Source organism: Alligator mississippiensis, chromosome 4 (assembly GCF_030867095.1).
Source record: "Alligator mississippiensis isolate rAllMis1 chromosome 4, rAllMis1, whole genome shotgun sequence".
Taxonomy (NCBI): Eukaryota; Metazoa; Chordata; order Crocodylia; family Alligatoridae; genus Alligator; species Alligator mississippiensis.
This window is the reverse complement of record NC_081827.1, coordinates 149,824,628-149,848,721: the sequence shown is the minus strand read 5'-3', so window position 1 is coordinate 149,848,721 and position 24,094 is coordinate 149,824,628. Positions and strand designations below refer to the sequence as shown.

General features: G+C 55.4%; 1 protein-coding gene and 1 long non-coding RNA gene across 5 annotated transcripts in view; one reads left to right on the top strand and one right to left on the bottom strand.

Annotated features, from left to right (window-relative positions):
- The window catches only part of LOC132250066 (scavenger receptor cysteine-rich type 1 protein M130-like), a 339,402-nt gene that overhangs the window by 176,747 nt on the left and 138,561 nt on the right, over window positions 1-24,094 (top strand). The gene's annotated exons all lie outside the window — the stretch shown is intronic.
- LOC132250271 (uncharacterized) lies at window positions 2,926-14,326 on the bottom strand. 4 transcript variants are annotated; one of them, XR_009461936.1, is made up of 6 exons: window positions 12,204-14,326; window positions 11,589-11,749; window positions 10,046-10,520; window positions 9,355-9,671; window positions 9,065-9,270; window positions 2,926-8,030 (listed from the first exon to the last, which is right to left on the bottom strand). It is a non-coding gene; the product is annotated as an uncharacterized LOC132250271 (long non-coding RNA). The 4 variants fall into 4 exon arrangements; XR_009461933.1 differs by having other exon boundaries at window positions 11,589-14,326; XR_009461934.1 differs by having other exon boundaries at window positions 10,046-10,249; window positions 11,589-14,326.

Below are 24,094 nucleotides of genomic sequence, written 5' to 3'. Positions count from 1 at the left end.
CCTCTGAAACCCCAATAGAGATTTTGAATTAGGTCTCTTACCTCTCAAGTTTGGTGCCTCGGGGTTTGGGGGGGGGGGGGGGGAGGGCAGCCTGCGGTCCTCCTTCTTCAGCCTGTGTTCTGGATCCGAGTCACAGCACCAGGAACTGTCGTGGAAACACACGCAGTATACTTTTGGGTCAGGTCAGCAGAAGATTTTATTCAAAAGAGACTACAGCTGTAGGGGGAGTTCCAAAGTGACATGGATTTCCCAAGCACTTGGAAGGGGTCCCCCCCCAAGAGCAAAATCAGGAGGCTTATATACTTTTTAACAGTTGCTTACAACTTACGTGATCATACAGTGAAATTAGCATGAAAACCGGCTATAATATTACTTCATTATTTCTTTGCTGTAATCAGGATGGGAACTAATGGAGGAGGCGAGATTAGTTCACAAACCTCCTTCTTGCACCTGGAAATTAAATTTGTATATACTTTTTTTTTTTTTTTTTTGCTACCTTCAAGGCCACGGTGAGCGAAGCAGTTGCAGAGGAGTTACAAAGAACAAACACTTGCCCTTATCTGTTCTACTATACAGAGCCAGCAATTCTACACAAAGCGGTTATGTCATCTTATAACTAAAATAATCAAAGTTTAAGGCATATATTTTTTCTGATTCCACATGCTCCTGTCCTGTTAACAACAGGGCTAACCAAGATGCTGCTCCAAGATGGACTGTCTCCTACAACTTTGTCCCTCTAAGTAAAATCACCCATATAGTAGCCAAACATCTGGCTTGTATTTTATTATGAGTTTTTGCTTCCACACAGAGGGTAATTTCCTCTGAAGCATACACTCAATATTATGCAAAGGCATCCCATGCTCATTCTCCACTACTGCCAGGCACTGTGCTGTGCAGTACATGACGGGAGACGAAACAAAAGCACCAGCTCAGGTTAAACTCAAAAAAAACCCCAAAGAAACAACCCCACAATATATTTTTTTTGGATAGCCAGTGTCATTTTCAGGCTCCCAATAGACCAGTGTGGACAGACCAGCTCTCCATGCTGCAACACCAGCAGACAGAACTAAGTACCAGCTTGCGCCCATGTGCATGCACACTCATACAGACACTGGACAGGATACGTTGGGTGGCTGCTGTTCTGCAAGCCAGCTGCCAAGCTGCCCGGCAGTCCTGGCTGCAGTTCTTGCACCACAAGCAGTTGCCTAAAGAGGAAAACGAGTCAGGAGTACAAAGAGGTGCAAGGATCATGAAACTAAGCACTGCCTGTGAAGGAATATTTCCAAGAGCAGCTTGGCTCTGCCCAAGGTGGTGCCTGGACTTGCAAAACAAGCATTGCCGAATGGGAGAAGATGGTGGTATAGATCTCGGGCGAGTGGAAGAGGCTGCAGATCTTCAGGGTGACCAATAACACTGTGCTGGAGATCACCGGGGATCCTGCTCCAGAGTACCAGGCGAATGAGAGCTCTGTCGCCCTTCGGACATATGCAGCCACTCGTGGAAGCGTGCAACCCCCAACCGCTACACGAGCTGGGCCTGGGACCCAGGAGTCCAGGGGTGGGAGCTGCGACCTTGGTGCCCATCTCGGGCAGCCACAGCTGACCGTGCCCTCCCATCCCCATGGGCCCCATCTGCATGGGCTTTGCTCAAGCCAGTGGGCACCAGCCCAGCGTGAGTCCTGACCCACCCCAGGCATCCTGCCCCAGCCCACAGCGTGCTGGGAGATTGCACCAGGCAGCAGAGCCAGGGGGCCTGAGTTATCTCCCTGCTCTGGGGAGACAGAGTCAGGGGCAAGCCAAGAGGCCGGACACCTGAGCTGCCCTTGCTCCGGGAGGGGGTTGGAGGGTTCCAAGGGGGATCTGGGAACCCAGACACCTGGGTCCCCTCCCCCACCCCAGCAAGTGCTCACCCACCTCAGGTCGGTCTTCAGCTCCACCGCCACGTCTCTGCCCACCATGGGGAGAAGGGGAAGCAGAAAAGCTGGATGGGGAAAGGGCAACAGGGGCTGAGCCCAGGGCAGGGAACAGAGCACCTCTGCCTGGACTGGGCACCAGGGGCGCCAGCCCCAACTACATCATCCCAACCAAGGCTTTTTCTGGCCAGGGCTTCAAAACCTCCAAGGATGGAGATTAGAGAGCCTCTCTGGGAGCCTGTTCCTGTGCTTTACTACCCGCCTCCTGAGTTTTTCCTCTGATCTAACCTAAACTTGGCTTGATGTAACCTGAGACCATTGCCCCTTCTTATACCTAGGCCAATGTCTGCCCCCAAAGGCCAGCCACCTCTCCTATCCCCGCTATACCCAGCCTGACACCCCCAGAGCCAGCCGCAGCTCCTGTCCCCGTTATACCCAGCCCAATGCCCCAGAGCCAGCTGCAGCTCCTACCCCTGTTTTTTGCAGCTGGTCACCCCTGCCAGACCCAGCCACAGCTCCTACCCATTATACCCAGCCTGATGCCGCTCAGATCCAACTCGGGGCGGCAGGGAAACTGAGGCAGGAATGGCGTGACCCGCAGCCCAGCAGCATGTTGCCAGCGAGTGGGGTGAGCACCCAGGTGTCCGGGTCTCCAGGCCACGCTGTCCTCTGCCATTGCCAGGTCGGAAATCTGAAATTATTGTATGGGAAGCTCAAATCCTTGGATTTTCTGCAAAACTATCCTACAAAAAAATCGTGCAAATAAGTCTTGTTCTTCTTTTCATAACATCACGTTGCCGTATACTGTTCTCATCACGTCCTCAGTCTTGATCAACAGCTTCTTGGAGGTGGTGATGGTGGTGGCAGGCCCTGCCCCGGGCCCACACAGCCCCTCCCAGCACCGTAGCCTTGGTGAGGCCATTGAGCAGTGCCTTCAAGCCTGGCTACTCGCACTGTAGGGGGAAAACTTAATCCCCGGGTTCGTTGGGCGGAGGCTCAAACGAACAGGACAATCGAAGTTTAAAGACTTAGTTTAATAAAAAATGCATTCCTGGTCAGCGCCACACACAAATTCAGAATTTTGCCATGAGGTCTGACTCTGAACATAGGCAGTGAGGGGGTAATATAGAAAATGTGACGTCATAAGCATAGCAACAGGATAAACCAATCAACATTAGCCACGACGCAGACAAGTCTGCACATGTCTTCAACTTGTTACTGGAGAAAGAGAAAAAAAAAACCTAGTTTACAGCAAGGTCATGACCTGGCTACATGACTCACTCACAAACAAAATGGCAGACTGGAACCATTTTGTTTTTCCCCTTCAACACGGCTGGTTCGATATCTCAGCCCAGGCTTTGCCTGGCCCACTTGCGAGACGGCTGCCAAGCCCTGCCCCCTACAATGCTGGGCTGGGAGCAGGGGTGAGGAGACTTGTCCCCATCTGGATGTGGACATGTGCAATGTGCCCAGATGTGCTCCCCAGGTGTGGGGGTAGCAGCTGGCTTGAGGACCTGCTGCAGCTGGGGCCTTTGGCTGCACCAGGCCAGGGCGCTGAGGCGGTTGAACCCTAATCCCATGTTCCTGGCTGGGAGGTGGTCAATCTTCCCGCCACGGAGCACCTGGAAGAAGGCCCCGGCCCCGTGTCCTGGGACTGCAAGGGCGGGCAGCTGGCACTGCCCCGTGCACAGCACAGAACTGGGGCCAGTTTCAGGCTGGACGTAAGGAAGAATTTCTTTACTGTGCGACCCCCAAGGTCTGGAACAGACTGCCGCTGGAGGTGGTTCAAGCACCGACTTTGAAAGCCTTCAAGAGACATTTGGATGTTTATCTCGCTGGATCCTACGATCCCTGCTGACTTCCTGCCCCAGGGGAGGGGGCTGGACTCGATGATCTTCTGAGGTCCCCTCCAGCCCTAATGTCTGTGAATCCATGAATCAATTAATTCATGCCACGAAAAAATGCGTGTGCACTTTGAACATACAGCATCACCTGTTGAGCATCATGCACACAGGGTCGGGACCAAGAGCTTTCAGTGTTGCCCAGCCAAGGTCATTGCAGGCCACGCAGGCTTGCCAGGGCTGCAGCGTGTGGGCCCTGCTGTCCGTGGCCTCAGGACCGGCTGCCTGGATTGCATCCCCAGCCCCGCTGGGACCAGGCTGCTGCGCCGGGCTGAGTGCAGGGGGTGCCTGTCCCCGCAAGGGCTGGGCCTGTCTCTCACTGAGACTGCCTGGCTGCAGGCCTCTGGCCTGGCCTCATTGCATCCTGCTCAGTACATCTGGACAGACGGCCAGGGGCAGACATTACGCTATAACTGGAATAAGTGATCACAGTCCGGTCTACACCCACTGCAGAAGAGAAGTTTGGCACACGTCGTTTAAGTGGAGGAAACTGGTGTAAGATTTGCACCCCCTGCAAGGGCAGAGGTGTGCTCTTCTTGCTACCAATCTAAGTTACACTGCTTACAGATAAAACCATAACTTAGATCAAGTCCACCTCGGCCTTTTTGAGTGTCTCTACTCGCCAGGGTCACCAGACTAGGAGCCTCCGTTGTCCGTTCAGATGCTGCGGGTTCCATTGATTTATGCCATGATGTTACATAGGTCTCACCTAGCACTTTCCAGCAGCACATCCCAAAGGGCTGTCACAGCAGAGGCTGGGGCTGCTATCGCCCTACTCCACATGTAGAGGAAGGCACAGAGAGGTCACAACTGTTGAGCTGTGCACAGCTCTCCCCAATCCCTATCCAGGGCTTTAGTCCCGGGCCCGTGCTGCGAACTGTTGAGCAAGCCGGCTTTGTCTGAGGTTCAGGACCCCACTGGGGCTTCACGACACCCAGCTGAGCAGTGCTGCAGGCCCACAGCCAAACATCAGCTTGCTTGGCCTGGCTGGGGGTGTGCAGAGGGGTCCTGACTGCCACCTGAGCCTGGGCTGAGCTCGCTTGCTGCCAGAGCAACTGAATTGGTGCAGCTCTGCGGGGATCAAAGAGCTGGTGTTTCATCTGACCTTCTCCCCCTCCCCAGGGCCAGGAAAATCAGCAGGCTCTGCATGATGCCCAGGCTGAACAGCTGGCTGTGAAGCAGGAGGAAATCTGGGTCCCGCTTGCCGCATGCTCCTTGCAGAACAGGTGTTCAGAGATGGGTGGATCATGGGTCCTCGTTTGAGAGGGACAATCACGCTAGGGTGAGAGCAGAGCTGGCCCCGACCCTGCTAATAGAGGAGGAGGCCAGCTTAACCCACAATCAACCTGGACGGCTCCAAGGTTACATCAGGGAGGACCCAGGTCTCAGCTTTGTGGCCCATGGGCAGGTGGCTCTGACCAAGACTGAGCTACAAATTTGTGTCTCCCATTTCTCCCTCCTGTTTGTTCCAAAAAAAGAGAACAGCGTCCTGGGCTGTATTAACAGGAGTGTCATGTGTACGTCAAGGGAAATGACTCTTCCCCTCTATTCAGCACTGGGGAGGCCTCACCAGGGACTTTCTGATCATGAGAAGGGCCAGACATTGGAGCAGGCTGCCTAGAGGAGAGGTGGTGTCTCTGTGACGGGAAACTTTGAGAAGCAGGTTGGACGGACACTTGGCTGGGATGGGTTACTCAGGGATGACAGCACCTGGATCAGGGGGCTGGATGAGATGACATTGTGCGGCCCCTTCCAGTCCTCCTGTTCAATGATCCCATGTCCCTGGAGACACATCTGCTCTAATGGAGCCCATCAACATACCCCTTCAGCAATAGCAAGTGTAGCATAGTTTGGACTTCCCTTGTGGTCTCTGGCCTGCTCTGTCTTCCGGGACCTGATCCTGGGGAAGACTTCACGCAAGGTATCCTGGAGGGGACCCTACTGGAGTGGTCAGGTGGGATGAACTGGGACCCTGATTTCTTGCCGTGACCCCAGTGACTCCAGTACAAGAATGAAAAGACGACTGGATAGAGCAGTGCCCTGCAGAACAGGGCCCGTGACCAGCCATGGCCTCTCCAGGGGAATTCAAGCCCTGGCACCTCATGTGGATGTGCTCTGGTGAGACGCTCATGGCAGGACTGGTCCTGAGCACTCAGAGAGCAAAGACAGGATGAGCCGGACATTTCCCAGGTCACCTTTATATCACATGGTGACACAAGAGGGGAAGAGGGAAGGCTTAGATCCCACGAGCTGCCACAGTGCTGACGGACCCCATGTCCACACATTTACTGGGAACTCTGCATGTGTCAGGACAAAGAGCTGGACCCCAGAGGTGAAATCTCCTACACGGACGGTACCTGCAAAGAAATCCTGATGTGATCTGCCATCTGAAACCTGGCCCTGTTCCAGCCTGAGGAAGGGATCAGACTCCTCTGGCAAGTGGAGGGGGAGAAAACCCTCAGGGCAAATGGAAAGCAATGACTAAGGGAACGTGCAGGATGATGTGCTAGACCAAACCCAAGCACCTTCTCTTCAGTGAAGCCCTTATGTGAGCCCAGGGAAGATTTCATCAGGATTTGCAGCACTGGCATAATCAATTATCCCATTTTTCTATTACATGTTACACATTAAACACTTATTCAGTGGAGTCTTTTCCTAACACACACAAAAGAGGAAAACCATTTTCCACGTGTGTGTGCAAAACTGTTAGTGTGGCAGGGGCCATTGAGGGAATTATCTGTACTGAAGATCACCGATGAAGGTACTTCTATTTAAAGCTGATGTTGTTGTGTCTTCTATTTGAAAGGCATGAATTTGAAAGCTGTCTCTCTCATTGAACCAGTCCTGACGTTTCTTGGTGGAGAAGCCTTGGATTGTCAGCATGCCTCGTGGATGCCTTTCTTGAAACTCTCGCTCTTTCCTGACTGATCAGTGGTGTCAAGAGGATCAGGGCACTTGGCACGTTTCTCCCTCAGACACTGCTGGACGTAATGTCTTTTAGCAGGGTTTTGAAGCACTTGACATTGAACCTCTTGTTTGGTTGCTTCTTTTGCTGACATCATTTTGTGGCCAAGCGGCTGGGCATCGTGGAACATATCAAACAAACATCTATCCAGCAGCCTTTGGGGCTGGTTTTCTTCTCCTCCACTTCTCGTGTCCTGCCTGAGACAGTCGATGACAGGGATTCAGCAGAACTGCAGATTGTCAGGATCTGACCAGGCCACGACGTGAGCTCTTCTGCTACAACCATTATAGCAGTTGGTTTCCTGCACTGCTCGGGTCATAGCTGGGCTGAGGTGGACTTTGCCAGGCACTATGATACGGTCAGTTAGGAGCCAGGGTTATGAGCAGAGCACAACGGCTTCCATTTTTTGCTTTGATTCCTATGGAATACAGCATCCAAATAACAGAACAAGCTCTAAGCATCCTATCAGCAATGGCACTGAGGGATAAGGCGAGAGTGACTGTATCAGGTATGATACTCATGGAGAGCCATCGTCAGCAGCCTGGTGCAGGTCTTTAATGCAATCATTACAAAGACAGATAGGACAGTCCTCTGTGATATGTGATAGTTTGGATTTTGCCACACTCACACTCGGGGACTTTAATACAATTCTTTTTAAAAATAGGTAGTTTTCCACTATGAACCTTGTTCAATGTAGTCCAGCTCTGTCTTAGGAAAAGGGAACTAGGAGGTTTAGATGTGGGGTCCATGATAAGAAATTTATTAATGATGTCAATTGTCTTCCATTTCTGGATCCATTTTCCTTGATATCAAAATGGCCTTCTCGATATAAGCCTTGGTCTATGGGGGTCATTAATAACCTCAAAAATTGGTAGTGAATTGATTATAAGCAGTTGTTTGTAGACTCTTAATCTAGTCTATTTATGTCAAAGATGAGGAGGGGTATGAGGAGAAGGGGTTGCCTTATAACTGCAGCTGCCTAATTACACACCTGTCTCAATTCAAAGTACAAATCATAATCTTCTAGTCATTGGCTCTGTATGTGCAGGTCCATGACCAGGAGAAGGTCCGTGACCAGGGGCTTCTGGTAATCATACATGTCTGCTCCCATCGCCATTTACCCATCACTGTGGGACTTGCTTTTGAAGCAAGAGGCCTATGCATATCTTCTTTTAACATGGGAATGACCTTGTGCACCAGGAACCACACACTGCTTCACTTGTGCGGTTAGCTTGAGAGGACAGGTTTCTGCCTTTGAGAGAGAGAAAGAAAGCAGAACAAAAAGCCTGTATGAGTGAAATCAATCCCGTTATTTCCACACCAGGAAAATGAAGACCCTTCAGCAAGGCACTTGGACAGGCTAGTTCTGTCGTACCCACTGATACTAGCCAGTGTATTGCAGACATGCGCACAGACGCTTTGCCTAACGCTCTAATCTTTGGGGAAGGATCGTGTGGGGTTGGTGCTTCAGGGAGGAAAAGGAAAAACTGGAGCAGGATACTCAGCAAAAGAGAAAAACACAAGCTCATCTCCCACTCCAGCCAGAGCCTTTCAAATATAAGCTCAAATGGTGTCCCAGTGTCCCTCCCCAGCCCAGTCAAGGGATGAATGCCTGCCTGTTTGCAGAGAGGGAAAGGTAGCTAGTTGCAGGACTAGTTGCCAGGGCCAAAGCTTTGGGCCTTGAGTTGCAGCGCCCTGCTAAGATTGGGACTTCTGCAACCTCCTGGTGCAGCAAAGTGTGTATTCGGAGAGAGCAAAACTCAGAGAGGATCAGCTAAGCCCTGCTGTGCTCGTTCCAGCTCTCCAGGATCCCACTGGGCAACATTCCCTCACTCCCAGCAGATCATCTCGTGCAGGATCAGAGGCTTGTTAATATGTCAGCCTAGAAAGTATTGTCTTTTTCAAAATACAACAGACCCCTTCTTTGAAAAATAACCCGCTGCTGGAAATCCCATTACCCATTACACGAAGACATCGAGTAAGAGCAGTTTCTGCCAGCTCCTGGGAAAAATAAAGTCAAACCTTCATGTGATCTACAGGGTGCAGCGCAATGAGTCAGCTCAGGCAACCTTGCTGCTGCTCCCCAGTTAGGTCCTACAAATAAAGAGCTTTTTCTCTCCATTCTGTCTTCCTCGAACAAGGCGTGTATTATGTTGTGGGACATGCTGTATGTGGGGCACTATGACAGGCACCAGAAGGAAAAGGCAACCCTGACCTATGTCAGGCAGCCCTCAAGGCATTCTCCTACAATTCCCAGAAGATGGAAAGGTTTAAGAGAAGACATACCATGACAGCTTCATATTTGGCCCTGGGACACAGGGCACCTCTGGATGCAATGGGAAGTCAGGCGATGGGCTGGATCAGGAATCCTGCTGTGCCTGGGCCAACTGCACAGGGAGTCTGCAGTGCTGCAGCATCCTCGCCCCTTTATGGTTCTCAACTAGGATCCCACTGGCAACATCAGGCGTCACTGCAATCATCCTGGGCTTGACCTAGTGTCAGAAAGGGGAAGGACAAATTGAAGGAAGACACTTTTACTGCAGTGGGGAGTGGATTTGTGACAGGCTCATGCTCACTGTAGTTGGCATTGGGCTGCAGGCACATCCCACCCCTCTGGGTCACACCACACCACAACTTTGTTGTTTCCACTGGGTGAACTTTCAGTTGCCTGGAGGTGGGGATCAGTGGTTCCCTGAGGGTCCAGGTGTGACAGCATGTTCATGACTTGGCTGGAGCTCCTCCTTCCCTGCAGCTCACCCCTTTCTACTCGGGTCTTGTAATTAGCCCTGGTGACATCTCGGCGTGATGAGGATGTCTTTTTTTTATGCGAGGTGTCTGGCGAGAATTGCGATCACAAGGATTCTGCTTCTGCCTTCTATGTGCAAAATCACAACTAAAAAGGTCATATAAGTTGATTAGCTCATACTGCACAGCCAGGCAAGGCCACGATGCCTCCTTGCTATGCGATCCCTTTCTTGGGCATGGGTTGGTCCCATGCTGGTGCTCCCCTCTCTCACCCACCACCGGGCCCTCATGTTTCCTGGCCTGTTGCCATTTTTGTATGAGTTCTTCCCACACAGGCACCAGCATCTCATTGTGGGCACCACTGTGCCTGAGTGAGGCCTGCTTTCCTGCTGGCCTCCTGCTGGGGTGCTCCAACTCCACAGGTGTACTGGTTGGGTAAGTGGTGTTGGGAAGCCTCCTCTCTGGAGTTCTTCACATATTTCCCACTTTAGGTTACCCTGGGCAGCCCTCTCCCATACTGACCTGAGATGGAGTCTTCTGCACAGGGTCCTGCATGCAACTCGGGGTCCTGCTGCATCTGTGTTGGAGGGAGGGCATCCACTTGGGTACCCGATGCTCCGGAAGTCTGGAGAGCGGTGTGGTGCTTCCCTGGGTATTTTGGTCTGTGGTGGGAACCTGCTGGACTCCTTGCAGTGGTGAGTTGAGCCTCCAGGTTTTTCCTAAATGCTATAAAAGCCAGAAAATCGTCCAATGCTTCCCCATGCGTGGTGGGCTTGGGGAAAACTGCTAGATTCTTTTGGCAGCTGGGAAAGCACCCAATTCTGTGTCAAGTGTCCCAGTGCAAGCCCCGGGTGCCTCTCTCTCCAGGTCTGCTCTTAGGCTCTTCCCACTGGTCTTAGGGCAATCGTGGTGAGGTCCTCAGTTTGGCATGGCACTGCCTGCCTTGATTGTAGCCAGGCCACCTGAGCCACAGTGCCGAGATGCGGCGGGTGGAGGCCTGTGACGAGGATACATGAGAGTGAGGGGGCCAATCTCTACATTAAGATTTCCTAGGGCTTTGAATGCTACAAGCAAATGGGGACATGATGGGCTGGGGGTTGGAGGAGTGGTAAGGGATGGATCAGCCTGCATATAGCCTGGTTACTTTATCTTCCCCCAGGGCTGCCTGACTGATGACCTCCGGTCATAAGCATTTTCCTTCCTCATAAAAGCTGTAGTCATTCACAAAAATGTTTAGGCCCATATGCACATCTGTGTTTTGAGGACAAGGCAGAGAGACACTATTTCCAGGGAACATGGAGTTTCCAGCTGGATACTTTGGGGGATATCCATCATACAGCAACGTAACACCGGGGCACTGTGAAGTAGTTCAAAAGAGTGCCTTCTTTCCAGAGACAGTTGTGACTCCTTCCAACAGCAGCAATGTGTAGAGGGCACTCACGGGTGCATGTGCACCCCCTGAGAGCGCTGGTGCATCCGCTGACAGCAGCATTTCCTGCTTAGGTATGGGTGGGGGAGCAGGGAAGAGTGCTGTTCTCCCCCTGAGAGCACCAGCCAGGGTGTGGGGACGCCAAGAGAAGCGATCCCTTGTCATAGACTGGCTGCTGGGGGGAAGTACGCCTCCTAACTCAGAAGGCACCAGTTGACCATACTTCACTCAGAAGGATCAAAGCGGGACATGCCAAGGTTAAGCCCTTTTGAAAATCTTGCCATCAGTCTGACGGCAGTGGGCTGGACTGTCCAGTCCACATCTGATGGTCCAGATCTAGGCCAAGGGCACTCCATTTAAAGCCAGAAAGCTGAACAGGTGTAAAATCAGAGCAATGCAGAAGTGGCTCATACCATGCCCCTTGCTTTGCTCTTCACACTTGTGCATCCTCCTTGCCTTATAGCCCAGGTGTACTTGCAGCCTGCCTGGCTTATAGGCATGTTCAAAGGACATGGGTCCTTGTAGCCTGAAGAAGCACTAAAGTAATGATGGCCCCTCATTTGGAGTGTGCAGGCCCAAGACAATGAGACAAAAGAAGAGGCTGCGGAAACCTAGAAAGAACAGGAAACCACTTACATGCTCAGAGACGCAGAATCACCAACACTGGCATCCTGTGGGCCCATCCCGGATCAGGCAGGGGAGGATGGAGGGAGGGAAGGACAGGGGTGCGTGGGGAGGGGAGGAGTTCAGGTGTTCATCTCCTGGGGGCAATACAGCATGGGACAATCCAGGCCACCCTGTGGGAGAAGGGGCAGAGTCAGGGCACACTCAGAGTGGGGTGCAAACCAGGTAAGAAGAAACCAGTGTCAGGGAGACGGGGTCAATCTTGACCCCTCCATTGACACCCAGGAACAACTACGGGGTAAAGGAGAATCTCCCCAGCAGGGAGCAGTACGTGGTTGTCACACATGGCTCAGTGCGGCTTTCTGTCCCAGCAGGCCTGACGAGCCAGAAGCTCTGACCTCCAAACCCCGGGGTGAAGCCCTGGCAGCAGGGTCCTTGGGCCCAGAGGTGGGCAATGAGGGGCCAAAATGGAAGATGCCCGGTCCTTATGAGGTACTAGAGCCCTAGCAGAGAGGGAGGATGGGTCATCCTGAGTGGCCTGGAGGCAGGTGCCACCCGATCATCATGTGGCCTGGGGGAGGGCACCCCTCACGCCTGGGGCTGCTGGGGTGCAGGGGGGACACTCACCTTCTTACTGCTCCCCACCTTCGCCTCCTCCCCTCTGCCGCCGTGTCAGCACTGGGGGTGGGAGGCAGAGACACTGGTCACCTCGCAGATACCCCAAACCCCCAGGCCACTGCCACTTCAACCAGCCCATGCACCGGTCTCCCCTCTCTCCACCACTGCCTCTGTCCCATTGACCGGCCCTGGGAGCCCTGCCGGACCCATCTGCCTTCCTCCCCCTGTGCTGCTGGGCCTAGGGCTGGTTCCTGGCTGCGCTCTGGATATACACAATGGGGAGGGCTCCCAGAACAGAGAGCCCAGGGCTGTCAACCCCCTGCCCCAGCCCTGCGCCACCTAGACACACAGGGCGCTGGAGGCACTTGTGGTTAAAGGGACTTACTGAAGACACACAAGACATGTCCCCATTACTAACCTATTCCCTCCCAAGGCCTCCAGAGCTGGGAAGGAACCAGGGGTCCTGGCCCTCAACCCATCCTTCTCCCAAACTGCAAGACCCTTCCCAGGACCAGGGACAGAGTCCTGGCTCCAGCGCGCCCTCCGCTCCTCACACAGATCGCACACTCACAAGCTAGCCCTAGGACAAGCATCATATCTTTCCCCCTGTTGTGTCCATCTTAGACGATGATGCCCCTGGGTCTCGGTGCTTGCCTCCAGCATTGGCCCAGGGCCAGCCTGGCACCCCACCTCAGCCAGGCAGAGGGCCCCTGTCTGGGTGCAGGTGTCTGCATGCCGGGGGCCCTCTGCCTGGGTGCTGGCCTCTCTGGTGAGGGGCAGGCTGGCCTGGGTGCCTGCGTCCATCCTCTGGGAGGGACATCTGCTCCTGATTGCACAAGAGTAACTGGTTAGAGATGGATCATGGACAGAATAGGATGCACTTTAATGAAGTCAAGTGCTAAGTGCTGCACCTAGGGAGAAAGAATCACCATCACACTCACAAACTGGGGAAAGACTTTCTAAGCAGCACAGCAGCAGAACGGTATCTTGGAGTCACAGTTGACTTCAAGATGAACTTGAGTCGTCAGTGCGACAAAGTGAGAAGAGTAAACCTAACCACCCTCTGCTATGCATTAGCAGGTGAATCACAAACAGGTCTAGGGAGGTGATACGTCCCCTCTATGCAGCATTGGTAAGCCCACAGCTGGAAAACTGCATTCAGTTTTGGATGCCGCACTTTAAGAGGGACATGGGTAACCTTGAGAGGGTCCAGAGGAGGGCCACCCATATGGTTTACGGCCTGAAGGTAAGGTCCTAGGAAGAGAGATTGAGGGACCTGGATGTCTTCAGCCTCCACAAGAGAAGGCTGAGAGGTGACCTGTGGCCATCTACAAATTCACCAGGACGTGGCGGGGGGTGGAAAGAAATACGAGGTACCCTATTTACCGGGGTGTCCCCTGTGATAAGTAGAAGTAATGGCCACAAACTGACAGAGAGCAGATTTACATTAGACATAAGGAAGAACTTCTTTACGGTAAGGGTAAGAAGCTCTCCCACCTGTCTCTTGGGGCTTCATACAGCCTGGGGCCAATCCCCTCCCAAGATATGGCCCCACGCTGCCTGAGCACAGCATCCAGGGGCAGACATGTTGTGGGATTGACACACGGGACAACTGCTTGGTTCAGGGCACTGGCACCCTGAGGGACGGGCATCATAGGTCATCTTGACCCGCCTGGAGGCAGAAGAGGCCCTGATCATCACCCAGGTCCCATCCAGCTCTGATCCCAGGCTCACAAATTAACACAACAAAAAGCACCATACCTCTCTCCCTGTCCTGGTCGTTTTTGACATTGGCCAACCTTTGTCTGGGTGCTAGCGTCCGTCATGGGCAGGGGTTCGGTCTGGCACCCCATCTCAGCCCAGCAGAAGGCCCTGGTCTGGGTGCCGGCATGTTCATGCCCAGGGCCCTCTGCCTAGGTGCTGGCTTCTGCATACAGGGGCAGGTTGGTCTGGGTCCCCTTGTCCTCATGGGACCCTGCCTCCATTTCCTGGTGGGGGATAATGCTCCTGGTTGCACAAAAAGGTCAGAAATGGGTCCTGGGCTGAATTCATCCCCACCAGCACCAGAGATGGAAGGACTCCCCTACCTGCAAACAGCACCACTTGCAACACCCCATAGCTACTGGCCCAGAGCTCACAAGCTACCTAGGACAGCCCCGCACTTCACCCTCCCCTCCCTGTCCCCCACTTACCCCCTCCAGGGTGGCCAGCACTCCTCCGCCATCCCCTCCATATCCATGGGAGTCTGGCGCAAATGAAAAAGGAATACAGAAGTGAAGAGAAAATCCAGCCCATGGGCCCAGAGCTGGCACATGGCGGACTATCGGGGGAGGCTGGTGGGCAGCAATCCACGGAGCAGGAGAGGTCAGTGCAGCACAGACCTGTCACCCCACTGGTCCCACTGTGACATCCACACAGCTCACGTGGTGCCCAGCACTGCAACACAAGCCCTCCACCCACGGAGCCAGGGCAACCCCCTGTCCCCTCCACTGCGGGGCTGGCACAGCAGGGGCCACTCTTGCCCTGTGCACACATGGGCACACGCACACTCCCCCTCCCCCTGGGGCAGGGGCATGCAGAGCGGCTCTCCTCCATGGGGCTGTCATCCAGATCCTGATCCTGCTCTCTCTGGGCCTGGAGGGCCAGCACCAGGAACAGGTTCTGGATCCTCAGCGCCTCCACTTGGGCCTGTATGAGAATCCCCCCAGCCCGGCAGAGCCTGCCCATGCCTGCGCCCAGTGTATCGGGCCCTGCACCCACCAGCGTTACCTCCCTGCGCACCCATCAGGTCCCTCCTCTCCCCACACGCCATGTGTCGGGACTCTGCTCCCAGCTTCAGCATCCTCTGGGATGTCCCCCAGCCTGACCAAGCTTGGCCTCAGCCTCTTCCCTCCCCTGCCCCACAGCCCTGCCGGCCTCTGCCCCATGCAAACTAACCCAGAGACGTTCCTCCCTTTGCCCTGCGCTGTGGAGACAAAAAACGTGTCTGGGCTCAGAGAGGCTGATAGCGACGTCTCAGAAAACACCCCTTCCCCATGGAGAGACATGCACAGATGCAGGGATGGTCCCTGGGCTTGTGCCCCGAGCCCTGTGCCGCACAACGGGAACAGCCAGCTCCCTCCCCAGCCCCAAACCTACCAGGACAGGATGGCTTCAATGTCCTGCTCCGCCTGTGCCAGCCGGGCCTGAAGCACCTTCAGCTCCAGCTGCAGCAAATGAGACAGCACAGGTTACGGAGACGTCACGCCACGGCCTCTGTCTGCACACGTAGCCACCTCTTGCCCCCATCAGTCCCTCTGGCCATGCATTTGCCCACCATCCTCCAGCCCAGCCCCAGCCTTGTCCCTCTGGTTCACCCCTCCATGCAGCCATCGCCCAGCCCACTCGGTCTCCCTCAACAGCCCCCAGCCTGCCTGGGTCCTGCTCACCTGCTGATGGCGATGCCCGCCACGGGGTTTCTCCTCCTGGGGAAGGAAAGAGCTGCTGGGGCAATGGACTCCCCTGCGCAGCGAGTTCCCCATCTCCCCAGGGTGCAGGGATGGCAGCCCCCATAACCCTGGGGCTGGGCAGGGCTCACAGACCTGGGCCCCGGGGGTGCCAGGGGTTGGTTGTTATCACCCATATCAGGTGAGCCACCATCTCCCAGCTCAAGGTCCCAGGTCCCCTCCGACACTCTGGTTTGGGAAGGACTGTCCCTGAGATCAGGTGATGAGCCCACGACCCCCTCCCTTATTCTTGCAGGGCCCATGAAGTCGGCAGAGAGCGAGACTCTTCCCCAGGGTCCCGTGCACTGCATGGGGGTGAGAGGGGTATAGGACACCTGGTGAGAGACCCCTGACCCCAGATCAGCCCCCCAACCCCTGGGCAGGGGAGAGACTCATGGCAGCAGGAGGGTCCGGCCACATTTCGGCCCTGGCAGAGCTGCCCCGCACAGCTGGGAGGGTCTCCCCCACCCCTCCACTTCCCCCCGGCACTGCTCCTGGTCCTGGGGGGAGACAAGGGGCACAGCATCAGCTGGACCCACTCTGCTGCCAGGGCGCAGGATGAGCAGCCCTTTTGGAACACAGCGCATGGAGGCACCTGCCAGGAGTCCTGCGTGCCGCAAGGGCAGGGCCTTCCTCTACGGGAGTCGGGTGGGAGTCCCTTCAGGGAGCAGGTCTGGGAGAGACCCCAGGGACATGGCTGGTCGCCTGAGATGCAAATGCCCCTGGTAGGGGGAGGGTGCTAGGGGACCAGGGATGAGGGGCAGTAAGGCTGGAGAGGGGTCTCCTGGCCCAAACAGGCATCTGGCGGGTGGAAGAAAGTGTCGTGGGGCTGTGAGGGGCTGGATCAGCTCAGCCCCTGGGAATGGAGACCGAGGAGGGAGAGGGGGTGCCCCCATGCAGAGACCTTGCCCCCTCCCCATGCAACTGCACAAGCCCCCCAGCTCAGGCTGGACCCAAACTCACCACGTGTAGGCTCCCTCCTCTCCTGGCCTGCCCCCAGGGGAGCTAAACCCGCAGCACCCTTAATGGGGGGGAGTCTCTCTGCTGCCTGCCTGCCTGTGCCCAGGGTGGCATCTAGTGCTGAGGGGAGACGAGGACTGAGCATCAGGCTGGAGGGACTGAGCACCGCTGTGAGGACGGGGGTCCCAGAGCCCGTGTGGCCCACCCTGCAAGGGAGCAGAGGGCAGCAGGGCCATTGGCAGGGGCAAGACTTGGGCAGGGGCAGGGGCAGGGCCAGGCGCAGAGTGAGCAGCCCATGGGGGCCAGTCCTGCTCCCCCTCCCCAGGACCTTGCTGGTGCAGAGCAGGGGGCACAGCTGGGGGCACGGAGCCAGGTCTGTCCAGGTTGGACCTGGCACAGCGGGGCTTGGCCTGCCAGGCCCGGCCTGCCGAAAGGGGAGGTCACGCGGGCCTGAAGCCCCCCATGCTGCCCACCCCTCATTGCTGCCATGGGAGCCGTGCCCAGACCTCACCCGGGGTTCTGGAGCGCAGGCGCAGCGGTGGCAGCTTCTTGTGCCGCAGCATCTGCAACAGACACAGCCCTGGGCTGCAGGAGGGCGAGGGCTGGTGAGAGCAGGGACGAGGCACAGGGCCGCGTCTTGGGCCTGGCACATCCTGAGCCCCTGCCCCACCTCGCCCCATCGCCCACAAGTGCCCGTGACGGGCCCGCGGGTGTCCCCAGTGCTGCCCGCGGCTGAGCGAGAATGGGCACTCACGGGTCCTGCAGGCGCGCGCTCCCGTTGCTCACATGGGGAACTACAGAAAACTACCTACCTACCTACCTACCTACCTACCTACCTAATACACTACTGAACTACTGGACTAAGGAACTAATTAACTAACTAACGAATGAACTAACCAAATATCTAACCAACAAAGTAACTACCTATCTAACGAACTAACTACTGAACTAATGTACTCCTGAACTAACAAACTATTGAAATAATGAACTATCTATCGACTTAACTAACTACCTAACTAACGAATGAATGAACTAATGAACTACTGAACCAATAAACTATCGAACTAAAGACCTAACTAACCAACTAATCCACTAATTCTCGAGACACTAACTACTGAACACAGGGACTGGGATGTGCGACTGGCTGTGGCGACACCACGGGCACACTTGGCAGAGCCGGGCTGACAGTTAGGCTGGGGATTGTGATGTCACACTGGAAGCAACAGCACCATTGCCACGGCAACCAGAGTGTTTATTCCCCCTGGGGCAAGGTGCTGAGCGCGGGGGCTGTGGGCGCCGGGGGTCTGGCCTGGCCTGTGGGTGTCCCCAGCCCGGGATGACCTTTGAGTGACTCTTGGGGCTGGCAGTGAAGCACAGGGACAGCCCTGGGGCAGGGTCCTGGTTCACCCCGAGCCCCCGGGGCCAGATCCTCAGGCCTCTCTGCTCTCTGCCCTGGGGGTCAGGGCACATGCGGGCAGGGCCTGGGGCTGGGAGCACAGAGCGGTTCCTGGGGCCATGGCTCAGCTCGGCCTGAGCCCTGCCGTGTGCAGGGAGGAGCGACGGGATCCCGGGGACAACGGGCCAGAGCAAGCGTCAGCACGGACCTGCCTCCAATGCGGGCTCCCCTGCCTGGCGGTGCTGGGCCTGGGCCTGGCGCTGCGTGTGGGCAGTGCCCGCTGCTTCCCCTCTCCTGGCACTGCACATAACACACACACACCTGCACACACACAGACACCCCCCCAGTGACACACACACACACACACACACACACACACACACAGAGCAGTGATAGGCAGGTGCACACACACAGGCACTTGCAAATGTACATCTGTCCCTTCCCATCTGCAAATCCAGAGTTACAGACACCTCCTAAACCTCCCACCCTGCTACAGGTGGAAGGAGAAAGGTCCCATATCCTTAGACTCTTCCTGAGTCCCACGTAATCCCCGGGTGGGCTTCCTCTTTCCCTCCTCAGACACAGCTCAGCCCCCAGCACAGTACAGTCACCAGGAGTGGGCTTTCCTGATGAGACCCTTGTCCCCGTGCCCACCCCCGGCCCAGGAAGGGGATGGGATGAATATGTTCAGGTCGGGGGACACTCCCTGCGCCCTGTCAGTCCAGAACGGGGCGCAGGGACAGGCACGCTGATAGTTTTGGCACAACCGAATGACCAACACGACACTTGTGGCCTCGTCCCATGAGCCCAAGTCCCAGGGATGGGCCCAACAATGCTCACATCCAAAGGAGTGTGATGCTGAGTCCCACAGAGCTGGCTCAGGCTTCCTCAGCAGAGACAGGGGGGTCTGCCCAGAGACAGACAGGCAGACATCCCCTCCCACCTGTCCCAGCCTCCCCAGGCCAGGCCCTGGTGCACCCCCTCTATGCAAAGCCCAGTAAGATCCTGCTCAAGGACCTGCCCTGGGTGCTCAGGACCACGGCCACCAGGACCTGAGCTTCCCTCCTGGGTCTGGGCTCCCGCCTGCAGCACCATGACCCCCTGCTCTGGGCCCTGCTCCTAGACCAGTGCTCGGGGCAGGGCTGGGGGTGGCAGCAGGGGCAGAGCCAGGTGCCCCCAAGGCAGGTTGGGAACGGCTCCTGGAGGCTGTGGGGAGAGATCTGCACCCCACGGCCACCCCCCTGTTCTCAACATGGAGCCCAGCCCCCACCACTGACCCTCCTGCCTCAGCTCAGGCCACCCCAGCCCCTCTGGGCCACCTGTAGCCCCAGCTCCTCCTGCCCTGGCCCAGCCCTGCAGCTTCCCTGCCACCAGCACCCTCTGAGGCTCTTTCCTAGGCCTGTCTCCAGGACAGGGAGGAGCTGCACTCAGATGGGGCTTGTGACAAGCAAGAGAGGCAATGTTAGAGCCACAAACACCTGATAACTTGTGTTAACCTCTGGGCCCACGAGGTTGGGGTGATCAGGAGGTGGCTGGGTGTCTTGTTCTCAGGCTCAGGGAAGTCCTTCGGCTCCAGGCAGGCGAGTCCTGCTGGCACAGGCAGCGCATGTCTGGGCTCCTGCTTGTATGCATGGCTCTGCCGCCCTCCCCGGGGCTGCTGCTTGCCCGCCTGCCTGGCCCGTCGCAGCCGTCTGAGCAGAGAACAACCTGGGACCCACTTCCTACTCTTGGCAACTTGGTTTGCTTCTCCCCAGGTGCACGGTCATTGGACCTTGCTTTCCCTGCACAACTTGTGCTCTGTGCTGATTTTGCTCAGCAGCCTTCAGACGGTGGCAGCAGGAACATTGTTCTCATAGGTTTCCTTGCTGTGTCCCAAAACTGTTCTCTACGAGAGCTTTTTCCCTAATAGTTTCATAGTTTGTAGGGTCGGAAGGGGCCTTGACAGATCATCAAGTCCAACCCCCTGCCATGGCAGGAAAGAGCACTGGGGTCAAACGACCCCAGCAAGGTGTTCATCCAGCCTCCTCTTAAAGACCCCCAGGGTAGGAGCCAGCACCACTTCCCTTGGAAGATGGTTCCAGATCCTAGCCGCCCTGTGAAGTAGTTCTTACGGATGCGTAATCTAAACCTACTCTCCAACAACGTGTGGCCGTTATTCCGTGTTATCTTGGGGGGCACTAGGGGAAACAAGGTCTCCCCCAAACCCTTCTGGTCCCCCCTAGTGGGTTTATAGACGGTCACAAGGTCCCCCCTCAGCCTTCTCTTGTGAAGGCTGAACAGGTTCAGGTCCCGTAACCTCTCGTTGTAGGGTCTGCACTGCAGTCCCCGGATCATGTGGGTGGCCCTCCTCTGGACCCTCTCAATGTTGTCAACATCCCTCTTGAAGTGGGGTGCCCAGAACTGGACACAGTACTCCAGCTGTGGCCTGATCAGTGTCGCGTAGAGAGGGAGGATCACCTCCCTGGACCTACTTGAGATGCACCTGTGGATGCACGATAAGGTCCGGTTAGCCCTGCCGACTGTGACCTCGCATTGTCGGCCCATGTTCATCTTGGAGTCAGTGATGACTCCAAGATCCCTTTCAGCCTCCGTGCTCTCAAGAAGGGAGTTTCCCATCTTAGAAGTGTGCTGCCGGTTACTACTGCCCCAGTGCAGCACCCTGCACTTGTCCGTATTGAAACGCATCCTGTTTTTGTTAGCCCACCCCTGCAACCTATCCAGGTCTTGCTGCAGTCTTTCCCTCCCTACTAGCGTGCCCACCTCACCCCAAATTTTGGTATCATCAGCAAATTTAAACAGGTTGCTTTTCACCCCGTCGTCCAAATCGCCGATAAAGAAATTGAACAGTGCGGGCCCAAGGACCAAGCCCTGGGGGACTCCGCTGCCCACTTCCCCCCAGGTCAAATATGACCCGTCCACCACCACCCTCTGAGTACGACCCTTCAGCCAATTTGCAATCCATCTGACCATGTAGGCATCAATGCCACAGTCGCCTAGTTTTTTTAATGAGGATGGCATGGTCGACAGTGTCCAAGGCCTTGCTGAAGTCCAGAAAGACTACGTCCATGGCGACACCTGCATCCAATGCTTTTATGACCTGATCGTAAAAGTTGTTCCGTCCTGTTCCCTCTGTGTTGGGCTGTGCAGTGCGTGTAGATACACTGAACCATCCTTGATTCCCCATCCCACCCCAGTGCTGGTGCACAGCTTCTTCAGGCCTTGGCACATTCGGGAAGGCAGGAGGGGAAATACATTGGGAACAAGCAGACCAGAGGCACAACCTGTGCGTGGTCTTGCAGGGGAGGACGCTGCCCCGCTTTCCTGCTGTGTAGACCTAAAAAGGCCCCTGGTGGGTGCTACCCTGGCATAGTCTGATTTCAGTTCCTTTCCGGATTCAGAAGACTGAGGCATCTGGGCAGCAGGGAACCAGTGCCACCAGGCTGTGAGCTATGCAGTGGGTGTGGGGGTGCGACCACAAAACGACACCCCCTGGAAGACCTGAGAGTGCCTGCAGCAACAAGAGAGGCTAGGCTCCTCTCCTATCCCTGCAGCACCCGCCATACTGTTGTCTCTCTCCCCTGGCTCCCTTTTATCTCTCAGTGCTGGGGCTGAGCCCATAGCATAGCAAAGCCAGGTCATTCAGCTCTCCCCACTGCACTGTGGAGCTGGCCTGGGAGAGGGCTTCTTTCCTGGCTGATTGCCGCTCCCCTGCAGTGAGTGTCACTGCTCTGGGTGGGCAGACCCCGAAGTGCCTGAAGAATCCCAAGGAGAGCTGTGCAAACCCTCCTGCACTACTCAGCATTGGAGTGGGTGGATATTGGAGATGTCCTGTGTAGGAGAACTTGGCAGGAAATGACAAAGGCAGGTTTTCAGGGTGATGCCCCTGTGATATCACTGTGCATCTGCCATCACCCCACACCCACTGTCCGGCTCACCCCAGCAGGGTGCGGGAGTATCCCTTTGGGGATTGAACAGCAACACCAGCACCTGCCATAACAGTGGCCATGTGTAGGAGGCTGGCGAGTCCCCGTTTCCTGCCCCCTCACAGTTCAGGCAGGGCCCACACCTTGCCCAGAATGACTGCATTTCCCCATATTTTAGGAAAGGCCCAATTTAACCACCTTAGCAGCAGCAGGATGTTTGCTGCTGTGGTCCCCCCATAACCATGAAAACTGCCAGTGTCCACTTCTGTGAGGCATTGCATAGTAAATGAACTTGTGAAAAAGCCACTGGTTAAAGCAGCTTTAAACATGGTCAAAGTGGAAACTCTGTCAGGGATGGTGGCGCAAAGGTGTTCAAAAAGAAAGAAAGCGTGATAAGAAAAGTCTGCCTGGTTGGGGTATTCGTGCCAACAGGGTTTTAGAGAGAGATCCAAGAGTGAAATCTTAGTGATGCAAATAACCTGCAAAGGGGCAGTAGCAGCAGTCATTGTCATGGGGGAGATAACAAGATGAAAATAACAAAAGGCATAAAGAAATGTTGGGCACAAAGGGCAGGTGGACTATTAGACTGCTGCACTACTAGAGTGCCCCCAGAACGGCCCAGCCAGACCCCGGACTGTTGGATCAACAGGGATAGAGAGCAAGACTTACTTGTGAGGTAGCGAGTGCACAAGGCCTAAGTGAAACCTGGCTTTTCCTTCCAGTGAGTCCCCAGGAGCTGGGAAGCAGAGATGTGGTCTGTTCTGTTATCAGCATCAAGAAAAGAAGCAGGGCTGAGTGACACAGAGCTGTGTCTCGCTGGAGAGGCAGGAGGGGTTTAGCACCATGTTGGGTGAGGTGATGTGCAGGCTCAGCTGGGTTTTCACAGAAGGGGTTTTGCTCCCCTGGTCTGTGACATTCTCAGTCGAGTAAGCGTCAGGAGCCGCTGGCAGCTCCGTGGGTGCAGAGGTGTGCAGGGAGACACCAGGCTGCTGGGGGGAGCTCCCATGGCACATGGCCCCGGTACCGCACAAGCTCCAACAGGAGACACCGCACGCCTCTTCCCCACAGTCAGGTCCGTCCAAGCACCCAGATGCAGCCACTGCTGGGTGGGCGGCTGTGTGAACAGACCAGTCAGGCAGGACAGACAAGATATGGGGATACCCCATGCACAGATCCCCTAACAAGATGTACGTGGCCACCTGCAGTTTTAAATATGGATATTTCAAATGTTTGCATTTCTGGAACTGAGAATTGAACTGACTAAAACAGAGGGCTGAGTTCAAACCAGGAGGTTCCTGCTCCCATTGCTGGTGATGTGGGGCCACCTTGTGTGATGTGTGGTGCATTAGCCCTTCTGTACCATCTCCTCCTTTAACCACTGTGATGCTGTGCGCCTCCATAGGCACCTTGGGCATTTATACACATATATTTGTCTGCTCTGATGGGCCAGAGATCCAGTGCATTAGTGCAGACTCAATTAATCGAGTCTTCTCCTCACACAAGCTGATGTGTCCGGCGCTGCGTCGCATGCATTCATATAAACAGTGAAATGTGCACCAGTGCTGAGAAAATGGCAGCGGTGTGGTTTTGAACTAAAACGCTTTTGATGTGTTTTACTTCAGAAGTGCACCACTGCTGTTTTTTCAGCGCTGACGTGCATTTCACCGTTTATACAAATGTATGCAATGCAGCGCCGGGTGCTTTTAAAAGTGCTTGGCACTGCAGCGCAAACATATGCACAAAATGTCCCTTGTCTGCTCATAGCTCAGAACAACAAAGTTTCTGCCCCGTGAGCTGTGTGGGGCCCTCTCTCCGGGCTAGTCTGATCTCCCCAGCACTTCAGAGTCACACCATGTAACACCTCAGCCAGGGATTTCTTATTTTGCTGTTCAACTGCGGCAGGAAACAGTGGAGCTGCCTGTGCATCAAGTGCTGCTCAGCAGCCCGTCACGACTCCTCCATGGGGTTTCAACCTTGGCTCTCAGCAGTACAAGCAGAGGGCTCGGCTGTTCCACCAGACAGAGCAAGACCTTCTGCTATGGTCAGAGCAGGCTCCATCCTCCCTGGGATCCAGCCAGGTGAGTCAGCTAGGTCCACTACCCGACGCATGGGACAGCATTGTGGAAGCACAGTCTC